Raw genomic sequence first — 19017 nt, forward strand, 5'->3', positions numbered from 1 at the left:
GGGTGCAATTCTCCGGTGTGCTTATCTGCTTGTGACAGGACCCCACCTACCGCAACTTGTGAGGCATCTGCCTCCAACACAAATGGATAACTCGGGTCTGGGTGTTGAAGTACTGGGGCCTGGGTGAATGCCTCCTTCAGGGTTTGAAATGCTTTCTCAGCCTCATCTGACCACAAGAATGGAGTCCCCTTTCTGAGCAACCGTGTAATCGGTGCCACTAACCTAGAAAAGCCATCGATAAAGCGCCGATAAAAATTGGCAAACCCAATGAATCGTTGGATATCTTTGATCTTTTGTGGGGCAGGCCACCTTGAGATGGCCTCCACCTTTTGTGGATCCATTTGCAACCCCTGGGGAGAGATGATAAACCCCAGAAAGGGAACAGACTGTACATGGAACGTACACTTTTCTAACTTGCAGTACAACTGATTGTCTTGCAAGCGCTGTAACACCTGTCTGACATGCGGTATGTGTTCCTTGAGTGACTGTGAATATATCAACAAATCATCGATATAGGCAATCACACAGACGTCTAACATGTCCTTAAGCACTTCATTTATGAAGAACTGAAAAGCGGAGGGCGCATTACAAAGCCCAAATGGCATAACCAAGTATTCAAAAAGTCCATACTTGGTACAAAAAGCCGTCTTCCACTCATCCCCCTCTACCACACGTACCAAATGGTAAGCCCCCCGTAAGTCCAATTTCGTGAACACACGGGCGTCTTTTACTCTATCTAGGAGAGCAGAGATGAGTGGAAGAGGGTACCTGTTCTTTATGGTTATTTTATTTAAGGCCCTGTAGTCTATGCAACAACGCAGACCCCCTTCGCGTTTAGGGATAAAAAACAGAGAGGAAGAGGCAGGGGATTTGGAGGGACGAATAAACCCTAAGGAAAGCATGTTATCCAAATACTCCCGCAAATACAGATTCTCCTTTTCAGTCAGAGAATAGACCCGACTGAATGGGATCTTAGCTCCTGCTTGAAGGTCAATGCGACAGTCAAAGGGTCTGTGGGGTGGTAAGGAAGTGGCCTCCTTTGGGTCAAAAATAGAACTTAAATCTTGATATACCGTTGGCAACACTTCTTCCTTCTCCGTCATCATAATCTCCTTGTGTGGACTCAGAGATAGGGTATGTGCCTGACAACACTCTGGACGAAACCGTAAGGTGGCGTTATGCCAGTCTATAAGGGGATTATGCATCCTTAACCAGGGTAAGCCTAAGAGAACAGGAAACTGCGGAGACTGGATCAGATCGAATTCCACTTGCTCCACATGATTAGATTCTAGGAGAACCTTGATAGATTCTGTCTTGTGTGTGATGGGTCCTGACTTTAACACACTTCCATCTATAGTGGTGACTGTCTCTCCATACCCCTTGTTTAGTGGTTGAATGTGATGTTCCTGGGCCCAAGCCTTGTCCATAAAATTCCCCGTAGCCCCTGAATCCAGCATAATGGGAGTGTTAGCCTGTCCTTGTTTCCAGAACAATCTAGCTGGGATAAAGAAATGACCAGAAGAAGACGCTATGGGGTCAGAAGAGGAGACACTCAAACCTGAATAACCCGAAGTCCTTGTCTCGCAGGTCTCCGGGCTTCCTAGTTTTCCGACTTCTTGCTGGGCACCGGTTTGGTGGGACAGGATCTCAAAAAGTGTCCCGCCTTACCGCAATAAAGACATAGTCGGTTTTCTCGCCGCCGGCGTCTCTCGTCTGGAGTCAGAGGTCCTCTCACAATCCCAATCTGCATGGGTTCTGCTTCCTCACCAGTAGATGGGAAGTCAGGTTTCTTCTCCCTGACTGTCACTACCCTGACCTCTGTCTTTCCTCTTTCTTTTTTACGTTCTTGCAGACGATGGTCTATTTGTACCGCTAGGTCCATGAGATCCTTACAAGAACGAGGGAGATCCACTATATGAGACAAAGCATCCTTGATCTCCTCCCTCAGTCCCCTATAAAACAGAGTACCTCGTTTTTCCTCTGGCCAACCCGCCTCAACTACTAGTCGCTGGAAAGAAGTGATGTAGGTGGCAATCTCAGCGGTCCCTTGCTTGAGGGAGAGCAAATCCGTATCAGCTGTGAGAGTGTAAGTATGCTTATCAAACAATTTCTTAAATTCATCCTTGAAAGCCCCATAATTCTGTAGCAGAGGGTCGTCTCTTTCTATTAACGGCATGGCCCAATTGGCAGCTGGACCCCCTAGGTATGATATCACAAAGGCTACCTTAGCTTGGTCAGTGGGAAAACAGGGAGCTTTGCAAGTAAAATGCAATTGACACTGGCTAATGAATGTGTTAAATTTGGAGGAATCGCCTGTAAACCTCTCAGGCGGTGCAAGAGGGATTGAGGGAGGAGTAGTGACCTGTATCACGGGAGCGGAAGCCCTTGAACTGCCCTCCCCTTGTGTTTCCCTCTGTATAGAGTTTACCCGCAAGGCCAATGCCTGGGTCTCTGCCTGGAGATTCCCAATCATGTTGGCGAGATCCGCCAAGGTCACTTGTTGTAATTCCATGACGTCCGGGCAGAACGCACCACGTGGGCTTCGCGTTCTGTAAGGATCTTACCCAGTCGAATTTCTGCAGGGACGTCAAGGAATCCAACTTCAGGCGTAGAAAGGTCCCAACCTTCCACCCCACCCTACTGCGTCTATCAAACTCTAGAGCGCAGAGGAGGTGGCGGAAAGAGGGGAAACAAAACAAGGATAGAGGGGAAAAACACAGGAGCTGCAATCTTCTTGCTTCCTTTTCTGTGGAACTGTGTCTGTGTTCTTGGAGCAAGGTTCTGAAAAAGGTAAGAAGAACAATATATAAGGCCCTAAATAAGGGCCTACAATACCCCTAGTTTAACCCTTCTTTAATGTATAGCTCTGCTATCTAGTTACCTATAACTAACAGCTTGCTTATTCTAGATAGTTGCACAGAAGGACTGAAGAGGTCAGGAAAGGGTACAGGCTAGTCGTAGTTTCCCTTCAGGACTGTAGGAGGATGTCCCTAGGATAGATAAAGGCAACCATATAGTAATACACCTGCATGAACATCTGAAAACACTACTTCCCCTCCCCCTTCCGACCACTTATCTTACAAGGGTATCCAGATGTCATCACAGAACAAGGAGTCCGATCAAATGCTGTAGAGGCTTCTACAGCTAGAATCTGGAAGATGCAGCAGGGAAGGAACTCAGGAAGACGGGTCAGGACCAATGCGGCGTAAGGTGAACAGGAGCCTCCTTAGGGGGTAACTGGCAGGTCCACGGGAGCAGTTTGGGAGGACGGGGACAGGGCAGAGACACCCGGCCGGCCCGCGGGACAAAATCCGGCAAGGTGGGCGGAGCGCTCTGACCCTAAAACACCAAAGTCCCGAAACTAGGGGCAGCTCGCGTCCAGTTACAGCCCACACAGAGGCTCGGCACCAATATAACGAACGCACAAAAAAAGGAGGGGAAACAGAGCTCTGAAATATGAGAGACGGCTCTCATACAAATGACCGAAAAAAGAAGGGGATTGCAAACACTCGAAGCGATGCAGGTAGTGTAGAATGTCCCGGTCCTCCGAGACGAACGCCAAGCGAAAAACCAGGAAACAGGATACAGGAAGTTCAGGGAACCGCCTGCGGGGCAACACTAGAACGCGAAGCCCCGAGGTTCCTGAACGGCAGGCTTTTCTACTGTTTCGTTGCTATCGCGCATGCGCGATAGCTAGACGCTATGGGGAAGTCACTCGCAACTCGGTGACGCTGGAATCGGCAATCCTGACAACAACTAATGCTCTATCCAAACAATATTAGGGCACCCGCACCCTATTGGGAATGACAATCTCACACCCCAGCTGACAGGATAGAGTCTATTCATCCTCGATCTAACAGACCCAGCTGACACCTCAGACCCTGACAAGAGGAGGCCTGCTAACCTGCCCCCACTCGCCAACTTAAGGAACCCCATTATTCCACACCTCTGGTAATGCTCAAGTTACTATACAGAGTACATACGTGTCTCTCGAAAACCAAAAGACCATATATGCATTGGTGACAGTCCCCGCTGTGATCAGCGAATGTGGCCAGGAGTAATGGATGTCTATGGTCATGAAAACATAATAAGCCACGCAATGAACCCTAGACCTATCTAAATGTCTCTGAGGTGAAGCCATTGGATGCCCCCGGATAGGCAAGATGCCCGAAACATCGGCTGCCACAAGCAGCCCTCGAGTTTGCAAAGGTCCATCAGCTCTGAAAACTGCACCTTAGAGGCAAACCAAGCTGACCCCAAAATCTGCTTCCACCTGGTCCTGAACTGAAACGTCTGCATCCCCTTCAGGATTACGATGTATGTGCTTCATATTAGCCGCTTTACTGCTAAGTGTGCCCAGTTCATACACTGCTACCTCTTTACATTTTCTTTCTCTGACTGCAAAAAGTCCAGAGATTGGAAGCACCAATGCCATTGTTAAAACTAAAATGAAAGCAGAACTTACCCGGGGACATGGCCTCACAGTCAAACCCCTGTCTAGAAGCGCAGCAAGTCAAATACAGAGTTAAAAGCCCCTTTATTTAACTTGAGCTTAGAAGCACCGGTACTACCTGCTCCTATTACCTGCAAATGTGTGGTGCGTACCCTAGCTGGAAAACTTATGGGTGTGCACGGACCCAATGCCTGGAAAATGAAAAAACCCAAGCTGTTTTAGCAGTTCCTCCTGCATAACCCAGACAAGATAGTCCTGCCAGAACGCTATCTGTGTCTCTCTACATTGGTTCCTAATAACCCTGCCACTTTCTGATAATCAGTGGCCATCTCTGTCTCTGAAACTAATCCATGTTGCACTGGCTTGGTTGCGGACCCTCAAGTTCTCTTCCATGGCCCTGAACCACTTCTCACTCGAAGGGCAACCCCTGGCGGCCAAAGCAAGGCACTGGTGGGTGCCGCCTACCCATTCTAAACAAGAGGTCGAACACAAGCCCCTTGCATTTCTGCCGCTCCACAGGCCTGTGAAATTGTATCCCAGGGCCGACTTCTGGCACCTGAACCCTTACTTGGACATGCCCGAGCTGGAAACCCACATCTAGAAAGCCTGCCAACCAGCTGACCACCTCCAACACCAGAGTGTCACGCCGCCACTCCGTAGCCAGGAACTAAACCAGGTATAGATGTATCAGGAGACCCATCTCCTGGGGCATGCCTGCTACACATTTCATTGCATATCCTAGTCTGTTCAAACCAGGGTGCAAGATAGCCTGCAGAGCTAAGCCCACAAAGAAATCGCCCACAAAGTTATTGCTCACCGACCTGAGTGCAGGAAGATGCACTGACCGGTCCTTAGACCAACGGCTCTCTAACCCCAAACAAGGTGACCTACCACAAACAACTCTGAAATTGCCATTATGGTCACCCCGTATTCACCAAACAGGACTGCTGGGAGCACAGGCCACCAACTTCGCCAACCACCGGCGACATGACAGGCCGTGTTTGTGCCCAAACCGAGCGACACAAGCTACCAACCACACGTGGCACAGTTCCCTTGCCAGGTTGCTATGACCTTTTTACGCACCTACTGCAGGAGCCTGGGAAATAGTTCTTGTGATCTGCATTGTATTACTTAGTGAAAGATGCACATTTGAACTGGTTGCTGATAATGTTAATAAAGCCTGCAAATTCTCCGCTCAGAGCAACCCGCATACAATTGCTTCCATTGAAACGGCGGTGGCAACAGACCTCCAAGCAACGAAGGCGTTACGTCGGAGTACAGCTCTAGTCTAACAGATGTCCCTTGCATCATATATCAACCATACCACACCTGGCTGAAAGCTGCTCAGTGCTTCTGATGCATCGTCGCTCCCAGACCCCTAGCCAGCCCACCCTGATAAAATTAGCTCATGACTGGGACTGAACAGTGCGCTGAAAGCACAAGACACACTAGCCCGACATTAGCTCCTGAACCAGGCTCCACCACAAGAGCCCTTCACAAGCCATGTGGCCTCCAACATTCGCTCTGAGGGGAGGTTGCAAATTGTCTGCAAACAACTCCTAGGGATTCTCTCCCAATGGTCTGAGTGCAGTTTCTGGTTGACTAAAGTCTGCACCTGAGCCTGGCCGAACCCCCCACTAGTCAGGAGAAGGGAGTACACACTACAGCTAACGCCTGTTCACATCCTAGGTAGGTAGGCAGAGCCTTAGGGCTTATCCCAGAGGCAGTGTAAATTTAATGTGCCAACCGCACACCCACAGTAGCAAACTAGGCACACCACAGAGGAGACTGCATACACCGCTCCCTTATCGACCCGATGGTCACAGAACGCCACCACCATGCCTGCTGGCACCAGTCCTCAACCTGTCTTGAGCCCCTGTTGCCGCGGTGCGCCTCTCGCAGACATGTAAAGGACAAGAAAATCTAGCAATCTATGTTTATTCCTGCAATTTATAGAACGTAGCGCACCGATAACGTGAAGTCAGGTACACCTTAATTTAAAACAATGACTGGGGAGACTCATCCTCATCACCGAAAACATGTGCGCTAGACACTGCGACGTGGTAACCCCGGGACCTAGTTGACGGCATGATCGTCCCCGCACCCTCCAGTACTCATGTGGCATCGCCTGCCTAGTTCCAACACAGCCCACGGCATTCCAAGCTGAGGTGGGTGACCCCTACTTCACTTTATTTGAAAGGCTTCCCTTTCATAAAATTCTACTGATGTCATCATTATCTTGCAACACCTCACGTTTCATACATGTATTTTGCTCTGACGCTAACATGCAGGTGACCAATGAACGTTCCGTAGAATTCCATTTGCACGATCGACCGTGCTCTACAATTCTACTGTTAGGAAAATAACTTTATAGTCACGGTAATTGGACGGTCTGTCAAACACACGGCCAAGCTCATTTTCCCTGCTGTGGTGGTACAAGAGATTGTATGCCACGTCGTATGGATTTGATGAAAACAGAGTCACCTACAGGGGGCGTGACCAATGTAATGAGGGCGTGGCATAGCCCACGTAGCTCGAGATCTGTGCTTTGCTAGTGTGCATCACAATGTAAAACCATTACTGGGACAGGCGACCAAGGTGAATTTCAGGCCTTTACATTCCCATGATATCGGGTCATTCTTTAGTGTTTTCTTCACTACACACCCCGTTTAAGTCAACACCTCTGCAGTACACCCGGCTCGTACCAGTTGCACACCCCCGCCAGGGATCAGTTTTCTGGTCGTGCCACACCCAAACAGATGATATAATGCGGTACAAGGTAATTTCTTAGGCGTTGATAATGCTGTGTGGCACAAGCAAAGCAGCAGATACCGCAAGCAGCTGAGTGGAAGAGCCTCAGCAGGCAGAGATGGAATGCCCTTAAAACTGCAAGTAATTCTAGGTTCCGCATGAGCTCAGTCCGGAGCCACAGAAATAAAGAGAGAATCCTGCTCCCTGTTTTTAAATCTGGATATGACATGCACTATGTCTAAATCGTCCTTACCAGATCTCCCTTTCTCTCTAATCCCAAGCAGTAACATAACATGTATCTGTAAAGCATGCGAACACCCGTAGGTATCTTGGCGCTGACTCACAGGTGTTTCTTGTTGCCCAACACGAAGGTACTCCTTTTATCGCTATATACCTTGGCGCGTTGTCTGCGTCTAACCGTTCACATGCCATGGTATTTGATGGTCGTTTCCTACAAAGAACATTCCTCACATAGTCCTTCATAGCATGTGCCTGCCGATCTGAGAGCTGAAGTAATGTGCCGCGTTGACACAAGGTGTTGAAACTCTCAGCAATACCGGGTGACCAAGTTATGACTCTGTCATGCACTCTTCAGATGACCATGACCTAACCACATGGTAAGTGCAGCTTGAACATGTATGGAGGGGACCTGTGCGCATTCCATACAGAGGCCGGGATAGTCTGCCCAGCGGCAGGGGTACGGGACATGGGGTGGCCTTATCCCCTCATGCAGCAAGGCAAGGGAAGCTAGAGGTATAGTGCTGAGCATCGGAGCCATGGAAGACATGCCTCAGCTAAGTTAGCGTAACTAGTTATTAGTGGCCTCTCCGGAAGCTGTAAATCACCCACGCAGGTATGCTAGGGATTCTCCTCCAGTACACTGTATCTGTCTGGTGATCTTATTGGGGAAGCACAGCTCCCCACTTTTGACATCACAGATAAGTGTGGTACCACCTCCTAGGCTCTGTGCCAGTCACAACCTCGCATGACTGGTTCCCCCAGCCCCCTATCTCTGCTGAGAGAAACAAACGCATACTGCACTCGAAAACCCGCACTGTAAGTGCCGGCTCAATTACTGATGCCTGGCAGCATGCTTCAGCAGCGTTTGAGGGAGCCGGACTCCCTGCCCATGATGTCATGAAAGTTGTCTTGCAGTTCCCTGATCAGGTGCGGCCTGGGATGCCAACTGAGGGGCTGGTGAGCATGGTACCTACCAGTCGCGGCCTATGTCTCATTCTAAGATCCTGCTGCTGGTTGCGGGGTTGATGCGCTTTAAGTGTTTGGTAACTGGCGCATGTTGCTGCAAAAGTCGCACTATCACCCCGTCAAACCACAAGAGGCCGGAGATACAAATCCAAGGGAAACAAACAACTAACTCTGGTGCTTGCCCCTAGCTCCCTCCACAGTCGCCCCACCAGCAGGCGCTGAGCGGCTAAAACAGCCCAGTCTCCCTGCCCCTGCATCCAGGTGTCTCCAGTGCCAACCTGAGGTTGCGCGGGGTGCAACTCAGAGTCCGGGTTTCGTGCATACCGATAAACCGGGAAAGCACTATCGCAGCTGCAGACCCCTGTGGATAGTGATCATTTCCAGCACTAATTTAAATTCCAAACCCTGCCATCCGACCGTGATCGGGCAGGAGAGTCTGCGGGCCTTAATGTTCCCCTCCTGCAAGCTTAATTCAAGCAACAGCATGTATACCGGGCAATAGCACACAAGCAAATGGTGATGACCTATTACGTTGCTTTAGCTGGGCCGGACTACCTGCCCACGTGACGGAAGTTGCAGAGAGTAGGAGGAGATTACCGCTGGAGTTGAGCTTGAGATGCAGAAAATACTTTGCTGACGCGAAATCAACAAACAGGATTTTGTTCACCCCTGCCCTGGGATGGTTAGAGCCATACCCCCACTACAGTCCGGAAACAGTCAGCTTGCCAGGACAGTGAGTCAGAAAAGCCGAGGTAAGCCCGCCCCGCAAGCCCCCCCCATAGTAGGCCACTCATCGGCCCCCAGCGAGCCCAAACATTCCGCTGGGTGCAGGCGAATCACGGGACCCGCACCTGCCATACCTCTACTAGACCTTGCGCTGCCCCCTAATTATGCTCAAAGTCTCGACTTTCACACCCCCCGCCAACTGGGGGGCGGCACAGTCCTGGGACCACGAGGGCGTGACCTTTCCCCAGCGCCGTATACTCAGATGTCCGACGGGGAGGGCGAGGGCCTAGCGCCCGGCCTAAACCCGGTGAGAAAAGCGTGCCACTGTGGCCTGGGGACACCAGGCAGGAAGAGCACTGGAGCATTACCCGGTCCCAACCACCGGTATCTGGTGCCCCACGCAAGGGAAGGAGCCGCTCAAAAAAGGCTTCCCCCCCCCCCCCCCCCAAGGCCCCTAAGCAGAAAGGACCACTTAGTCCAAGGACCCCGTATTCATCTCTTGGGCAAAGTCCCCCCCCGAAGCCAACGAGGTGCTCTGACCCTGCCGCCAGATACTGGTTGCCCCCCAGATTAGGGTAGCAGGGAGAGGGCCGCCCGCTCAAGGGAGGCCTGGGAAAATTTCCCATCAGACTGACCCCCGACCCAACACCGGGCCACCCCGGGCTGCCCATGCAGCCAGGACTGCAAGTACCAAAGCTAAGCCCGGGGCAGGTAGCCACGCGGGCATAACCCCGCTGGGGGGGCACTCACCAGCCTCACGGCGAGCACATCGACGCTGAACAGGGGGACCAGCACCAAATGGCGCCAGGGCAGCAGGACAAAGAGGGTGACAAGTGGGCGGGAAAGGTATAAGCACCTCGCCCCCCACCCCCCTCCTGCCGGAAGTGACGCGGGCATGGGGACCCTTGCGGGTCTCAAAACACTAGGCGGCTGACTCGCGTGCCATTCTGTGGTACTAAGGGGGGGCCGCCCTCTTAGGAGGGCCCGGGGAAGCCCTGCAGATTTGATGGTAAAATGGTACAGGCAAACATAGAAATATAAAAATCAAAATAAAGAGGCAATGAAAAAAACCTGAAGTTAGTTTTTTCGGTAACTGTTGGTCAGTGACGTAGCAGGATCCTTAGCCTCTTTCTCAGAGTGGTGCCCCTCAGGGTGTCTGGTTTCTTGAGTGTGATACTGCAAAGATGTACTAAGATTGCTATCCAGAGCCAGAGCGAGCGATGCGTGCTTCCACAATTATCCAAACCCACTGCCAACCTTACACTAACAATATGCATGCTTGAAGAAGACACGGGGAAAGGGGAAGAGAAACTGTCACATTGCCTAGTTGTGTAGCTGGGTTTGATCTGCACTGAAAGCAGTAATATCTTAAGACAAGAGAAGTTTTTATTATGCCTATGTAATTGGCTTTGGCATTTAACTTCTGAGATTGTACATAATGTATTTTCAATTCTGCATTGTGGAATGAAACCCAATAGCTATTCTGAGCTGAAATATGATTAGAGTTGATATGATAACTCAGACCAACACACAGAAAATGTTTAATAAAAACAGCTACCTTCAATATTTTGTGATACTATTCTGTGGCTCTGATTACGTTTAATTTAAATGGTTTAGAACTTTAATCTAAAAAGTGCTAATTAGTATAACTTATTCAAATGAATACCTTAATACCCTATCTGTGCTAATAGCAATATAAGTCTGTGTGAGACAAGGAGCACGAGGAACCATCCTCAAAACATTTAAAATGGCTTCCTCTATTTGAAAGTGTTGTAAGAGTCCTGTGACTCCAGTGGACATGTAGGGGCATATTATCAAGAGAAGTATCGCCGCATTTTTGGCACATATCGCTGAAAAAGCAGTGATTTTTCCATTGCACTATTAACAAGGACTCGCTAACAAGCATTAGCGCTTGTTACTTTGAGTTAGCAGCCTTTTTTTTGCCACTTTGAATGTCAGCGATATTTATCGCTAATGACATGCAAAGTGGGCGTTCCTTCACACAACTCCATGACAAACACTCGCTAAGACAGCTTCGGGATATTAAAAAGGCTGCACTGGATCCGCAATGCGAGAATGAAAGCCCCGCTAAGCCCCCTTTATCGCAGGTTTTTAACTCCTGCTAAAAATACGACTTAGCCATCTTTTATATGGGAGGTGGATTGCAAGGCTAAGCCCACACCTGCCTCTTAGAAAGGTTTCCAGTATCGCAGCAAAATTATCGCTTGTTTTCTCACGATAAAGCATGTTCTCACGGCTATGGGTGGATTTCATATCGCCTTGGAGGAAAGCGGTGTTAATTCTTCGCTACCACGGCGATGGAACCCAGCAATAACCGGCGGTTATAAAAAACGCGCTAAGCGCGCTTTGCGATAATTATCGCAATCTGTTGATTATATGACCCCAAATCTTTCTTGCCTTCACTCAGGTGTTAATTTTTTTGCTTTTTTCTGAAACGGGAGGCCTCTGTAGACGAGATGCATAGACACTGTGAACACCCCCATCCTCTTATAGTCACGAACATGTGCATTTTTAGAAGATTGCAAGTAGCACACTGGTGTAACGAAACTTGAGGGGGCCTCCTTGCAAGGTATGTGGAGACCTCCCCTCCGGACTCAATAAGGAGCTTTCCGGCCAGGGTACTGGGCTGAGGGGGTCTCCTGGAGCTTGGGGGCCCCACCCGTACCACAGGTGATGTGGGTGGCCTGTGTTACGCCACTGGAACAGTCCATCTCTGGGCGGGACAAGTATGTAGAAATAAGCAAATCCCTGGCATATAACAGAAACCTATTTGGGAAAAAGGGGGTGGTGATGGACAGAGTTTCTGAATGATGCAGAATACTCTTACCAAGTCAAGAGATCATGGTTTTAATCCATCACCGTTTTTTAGCTCACTGCACCATCCCAGCTCAGAACCTGGCTACATGCAAATTAGTCTGTACCTGTCCCAGTGCATGATGGAAACAGGGCAAACCAAACTACCAAGCCAATTCTTATACTGGGAAGGAAACAAGCTTCCGGGGACCGGTTTCTGGCATCACAGCCTTCATCGGCCCGGCTTGCCTGAATCCTGATGGTGCAATGAGCAAGGGACTCACGTCTGAGCATACCCTCCCACACTGAGTGTGGATAAAATCGATTTGGGAAAAAGGGGGTGGTGATGGACAGAGTTTCTGAATGATGCAGAATACTCTTACCAAGTCAAGAGATCATGGTTTTAATCCATCAACGTTTTTTAGCTCACTGCACCATCCCAGCTCACCACCCCCTTTTTCCCAAATCGTTTTTAACCATACTCAGTGTGGGAGGGTATGCTCAGACGTGAGTCCCTTGCTCATTGCACCATCAGGATTCAGGCAAGCCGGGCCGACGAAGGCTGTGATGCCAGAAACCGGTCCCCGGAAGCTTGTTTCCTTCCCAGTATAAGAATTGGCTTGGTAGTTTGGTTTGCCCTGTTCCCATCATGCACTGGGATAGGTACAGACTAATTTGCATGTAGCCAGGTTCTGAGCTGGGATGGTGCAGTGAGCTAAAAAACGGTGATGGATTAAAACCATGATCTCTTGACTTGGTAAGAGTATTCTGCATCATTCAGAAACTCTGTCCATCACCACCCCCTTTTTCCCAAATCGTTTTTAACCACACTCAGTGTGGGAGGGTATGCTCAGACGTGAGTCCCTTGCTCATTGCACCATCAGGATTCAGGCAAGCCGGGCCGACGAAGGCTGTGATGCTAGAAACCGGTCCCCGGAAGCTTGTTTCCTTCCCAGTATAAGAATTGGCTTGGTAGTTTGGTTTGCCCTGTTCCCATCATGCACTGGGATAGGTACAGACTAATTTGCATGTAGCCAGGTTCTGAGCTGGGATGGTGCAGTGAGCTAAAAAACGGTGATGGATTAAAACCATGATCTCTTGACTTGGTAAGAGTATTCTGCATCATTCAGAAACTCTGTCCATCACCACCCCCTTTTTCCCAAATCGTTTTTAACCACACTCAGTGTGGGAGGGTATGCTCAGACGTGAGTCCCTTGCTCATTGCACCATCAGGATTCAGGCAAGCCGGGCCGACGAAGGCTGTGATGCCAGAAACCGGTCCCCGGAAGCTTGTTTCCTTCCCAGTATAAGAATTGGCTTGGTAGTTTGGTTTGCCCTGTTCCCATCATGCACTGGGATAGGTACAGACTAATTTGCATGTAGCCAGGTTCTGAGCTGGGATGGTGCAGTGAGCTAAAAAACGGTGATGGATTAAAACCATGATCTCTTGACTTGGTAAGAGTATTCTGCATCATTCAGAAACTCTGTCCATCACCACCCCCTTTTTCCCAAATCGTTTTTAACCACACTCAGTGTGGGAGGGTATGCTCAGACGTGAGTCCCTTGCTCATTGCACCATCAGGATTCAGGCAAGCCGGGCCGACGAAGGCTGTGATGCCAGAAACCGGTCCCCGGAAGCTTGTTTCCTTCCCAGTATAAGAATTGGCTTGGTAGTTTGGTTTGCCCTGTTCCCATCATGCACTGGGATAGGTACAGACTAATTTGCATGTAGCCAGGTTCTGAGCTGGGATGGTGCAGTGAGCTAAAAAACGGTGATGGATTAAAACCATGATCTCTTGACTTGGTAAGAGTATTCTGCATCATTCAGAAACTCTGTCCATCACCACCCCCTTTTTCCCAAATCGTTTTTAACCACACTCAGTGTGGGAGGGTATGCTCAGACGTGAGTCCCTTGCTCATTGCACCATCAGGATTCAGACAAGCCGGGCCGACGAAGGCTGTGATGCCAGAAACCGGTCCCCGGAAGCTTGTTTCCTTCCCAGTATAAGAATTGGCTTGGTAGTTTGGTTTGCCCTGTTCCCATCATGCACTGGGATAGGTACAGACTAATTTGCATGTAGCCAGGTTCTGAGCTGGGATGGTGCAGTGAGCTAAAAAACGGTGATGGATTAAAACCATGATCTCTTGACTTGGTAAGAGTATTCTGCATCATTCAGAAACTCTGTCCATCACCACCCCCTTTTTCCCAAAAAATATAACAGAAACCTGTCATGTCGAAAGAACATTGTGGCTTCAGAGGATTAATTTAATCACAGCCCCAACACAGGCGAAGTACTTAGTGAAGGATTAAAAGAAAGTCTATCCTTCAGGGTTGAAGGAAAGTTTGTGGTAAGAGATTTTTGTTGGTGTGCATCCCCCGAGTGGTTGTCAGAGAAAATAATTTGGACATCGGCAGGCAGCATGACAGTATTAACGTTCATTTTAAATACAAATTATTTCTATTTCTCAAAAACGCCAGGCATTCAAAAATAATTAACAGACCAAAACACAACAAAAGATGAAAGTGCCATAGAAATGTTAACTGTTCATTTTTTGTTAATGAACTTGTTTTCACCAAGTATCCCCCTGACCTTGTTTGAAAGAGCATTCATACCTAAATATATTATTACTATTTTCTGGTATGTAAACTGGTTTTGCTCAAGCATTGGAATTGCATTTTAAGCAAACAAATCCGACATTCCCTCAAATGTTATATTTCCCTATTTGTAAATACATTAAGGGGCATATCAGCAACAACGGGCGATAATTATCGCTAAGCGCACTTAGCGCTAGGATAATTATTGCCGGCTAGCGTGGATTTTTATCGCTGAGATAGCGTGCTATTAGCAACGCTTATCTCAAAAGCGATAAAAATCCTCACGCTAACTGCCTAACGTGAGATTATCGCTGGAAACCCAGTGATAATCTCATGCAATGTGGCGTTAGCTTTTTGATAGGGCCCCACAAACTTAGCCATGATATCCACCTTCCATAGAATGTCATGGCTAAGTCAGTCCTGAAGCAGGCGTAAGGAAAGTAGCGATACCAGGGGTTATCGCTACTTTTCTTGCCACTATGCTTCATAGTGTGGGGCTTGATGATAGGAGAAATGTCGCTTAGCGACATTTCTCCTGTCATGTCAGGTCAGGAACGCCCACTTTGCATCTCATTAGAGATGCGAAGCTGGGCGTTAGGAATTCCTATGCTAACGCAAGTTTTCACGCGTTGGCGTGAGCTTGCTAATTAGGCGATAAAATTATCGCCGCTATTCGGCCAAAAACGGCCGCAAAAGCGGCGATAATTCTATCGCCTCGCCTTGCTGATGTCCCCCAAATTCTCACTAAAAAGCAAGGCATTTTCTGACAACTCATTTTGTATACCCAAATGCCTTTTTCATTATGAATACTACATTTGTCATCTAGCATTTCTATTGAATATTCATACTTGCTGCTGCACCACTTGACCGGCTCGTTCCTTGCATGGCCATGTGCCACTTTCGGGCTCTCCACATTTATCCCAGGATGAACATCATAGGCCAATAGAACCAGAAGTCAGTACCATCACCCTTATGCCATGGATTTCCTCTTATTCCAAAGCTCGCAACTAGATGTCAAGATTGATCATGAGATGCCAATGTCACCTTATGTCAGTGATAGCAATCAAATGGCAGGAAAGGCCATTTTATCCTATGTGTGTCTGAGATATGCCAGGAATACATGGGATATTACAATATGCTAATAATAGTATTCATATGTCAGTCGAGTCAACCATTATTTTATAGAGTTTACCGTCATTCCAGGAACCACGATACACAGAATCAGGATCCACTGAATATTCTAGTTGAATTTGGACCAATGACCACATAAATTCCGCCGGGTTTGCAGATTTCCACAGCCTTAAATGTTAGGGGGTGCAAAGAAATGCCATTGGGGTGTTATGTTAGAATACATGACAAATGTGGCAAACACCTACAGAATTGTAAAATTCACTTTCCAAAATTTGCAATTCCTTTTCTCTTTTGACATAGGTGCCACAATGAGTATGGGAAAATGGAAAGACCCCTATTGTTTCAGAGAACATGGGAGAAGAGATTTCTTTACATCGACAAAATTATTTGAATATGATGAATTTTAGGGAAATAATAATTAACGTACAATCAAAATATTTAACCTAATGCCGCATCTGCAGATTTTCAACTCCTCTGAGCATGGTTAATCATAGATTTGCAATGCCAGTATGGAAAAGTGCAATAGTCGAATGTGTTGCAAGTGTGCATCATTCTGTTTTAAACTTCACAAACCTTAAAAGTGAAAAACTGGTGAAGTTATAAAACAGGAAAGAAATAAGGCAAACATATATGGACCTACGTGACCTCAGAGACAAATTTTGTGCTGTTCCTCAAAGCAGCAGGCAGGCATCACTGCTCAGTACCTACATACATCTGCTCACCATCTATCCTACACCATACGAAGTTCCACTATTTAGGATGGGATTTCGGAAGGTCAAGGCATGGCCAGTGAGTGGCTGCATTCCAGAAGTCCTATCCAAAAAGGAGAAGCTGAGGGCAGGCTGGGGAATGGGTGGTCCATGGCTGTTTCAGAGAGTTGCCACTGCCACTCGGGGCTAACGGCAGCCACTGGTGGCATGGTAAAATATGCAGTCAGTTCCCTGAATATGACATTCCCAATTCTGGGAGGGGACCACTGGATGCAGGAGGTACAGTCAGAGAAGCTAAGCTTAAGAAAGTTTCCCAAGTATGTCCAGCCAGAAACCCTTGAACTTTCCATAGTCCTATCTGACAGGTGCATGCGTGGGAAAACATGAAAGCCATACTTTCTGCTCGAGTTCTCCTGAGAGTTCTTTGAAACCAACCCCTACCACGAACCCTGCAATTCCAAACCTGAAATGCACAAACGTATTCAAATCACAGACAAATGCAGCTACTGCCTCTGTTTTGCTTTTAGTTATTCCTGACACTGCTGGAGCGGGTTTTATTTTTAAAATTTTGTATACCCTCTCCATTTTGCATGTTTTTACTAATAAGAATAATTAACTAATCGTAATTGTATTAATTGGATTGCTGTGGAATTTAACCAACCTTACTAATAAGAATACACGTGGGAATTGCATTTGCATGGCCTAACTAATACGTAAACTAAATTGTATATGCATATTGATCATAGATAATTAGAATTTTGCATGAATATATGTTGCTCTCGTGATGTATTTGTGATTTGTGCTTTATTAATGTGAATATAATCCGCATTAAGTGTTGCTTCTGCTAGAATAAATACACACACATATGGGTATTAGTAAGGGGATAACATTTTATTAGTCATTTCCATGTATTAATTACGTTTTTGTGTTTCTTTGCTTAAGTTGACCATTCGGGCCTGCCATAAGATGGCTGCCTTCCGTATCTGTAATGACGAACAACGCTACTGAATCTCTGGGTGAAGTGCTGTGTTTTCAAAGTTATTGTATGAATATGTAAAGACTATGGACGTAAGGGACTGCTACGTATGCATGCAGTTACCTGCATCTGTGTCAGAGGGAGTGACTTATCATCACCTTCCAGCAACGTATGGAATAGCATGTAGTGTGATAGCTAGCTTATTTTACGAGATAGGTAAATTAGAATATTATTTTTCAGATGTAGATAATATTTTTGTGCAAGTGCCTACTAATAACAAACTAAACAAAGTAAGACCTGCTAAGGTATTAGGTGAATTTTTCTTAGAAACTAAGGAGTTAACATTAGAGTATATATTTAAAAATAATTTGACATGCAGTTTGAAGAAAGAAGAAAAGACATTCCTAGACATGGTCGAGGAAAGGAGATTGAAAATGCGAAGAAAGGCATCTGAAGGAAAAGGGGAGAAACCAGTCTGGGATGTAGAAATGGAAAAACACATGAAGGGAGAGTCTAATCCAACTTTGGCTTTAGAATGGCCTCAGAAAGGGAAACTGTGTATAAGAAGGAATCAAACGGCGTATGACAATTATTTTGTAGGGAATAGTGAGTGCCATGATACATTCCGAATCATGGGTGGATGGGGATTTAAAGGTGGAAGAGATCCAGTTTTCCCTGGACTTTATTTTATATGTGGGAACAGGGCATATTATCATTTGCCAGACCATTGGTATGGCACAGGTTACGTAGGCCTGATTTTTCCAAAAATCTTTCACATGGACAGAGGTAAAGATGGTGTACGTCGTTTAGGTAATCATTTAGTACGTAGTAAAAGAGAATCTTGGGCAGAAATTGTAGGTGACATTTTTGGAGCATTGATACCACCAGTGGGAATATCTCTGAATGCGAACAATATTAGAAAATTATCAACAGTAGTGGATCGCTTGTCAACAAGCACCGCTGGAGGATTCTTATTGGTTAATACTGAAATGGTTGCCATGCGTGCTATGGTAATGCAAAATCAACTTGCCCTTGGTATATTATTGGCAAAAGAGGGTGGAGTCTGTGGAATGCTGAAAGTTCAACATTGATGCACTTACATTCCAGACGAAAGCAAAGATCTGAAAGTTTACATTAAAAATATTACTGAATTGCATGACGAAATTGTACCACTGGAGGTTGAAGGTGTTTGGGAAAAGATTGGGAAGAAAATAGCTGCTATTAAAAATTTCTTAGTAAAAATAGGTAGTACATTTATAGGTAAGATATTATTTCCATTAACATGTGTAATTTTTGTGTTATTAATACTAAGATTAGGTTGCATGTGCTGTAAAAACAAGAAAACAAAGAATAAAATAAAATGAGAAAAACTAAAAAGAAAAGAAAATGATTCAGATAGAGATTTAGTAGAGATAACTTTAGAAGAATGGAAAGAAAGTTTGTATAAAAAGGCAAAAAGAGATGAAGAAGAAACTGATTTATGAATAAGAGCAAGAATACATTTCAATTATCCGTAAAAGGGTGAATAAATTTAGTGTTGTTGTAGTGATAAAATCACCAAAGGGGGGATTGCTGGAGCGGGTTTTATTTTAAAAATGTTGTATACCCTCTCCATTTTGCATGTTTTTACTAATAAGAATAATTAACTCATCGT

The sequence above is a fragment of the Triturus cristatus genome, chromosome 2_1 (genome assembly GCF_964204655.1).
Source record: "Triturus cristatus chromosome 2_1, aTriCri1.1, whole genome shotgun sequence".
NCBI classification, from domain to species: domain Eukaryota; kingdom Metazoa; phylum Chordata; class Amphibia; order Caudata; family Salamandridae; genus Triturus; species Triturus cristatus.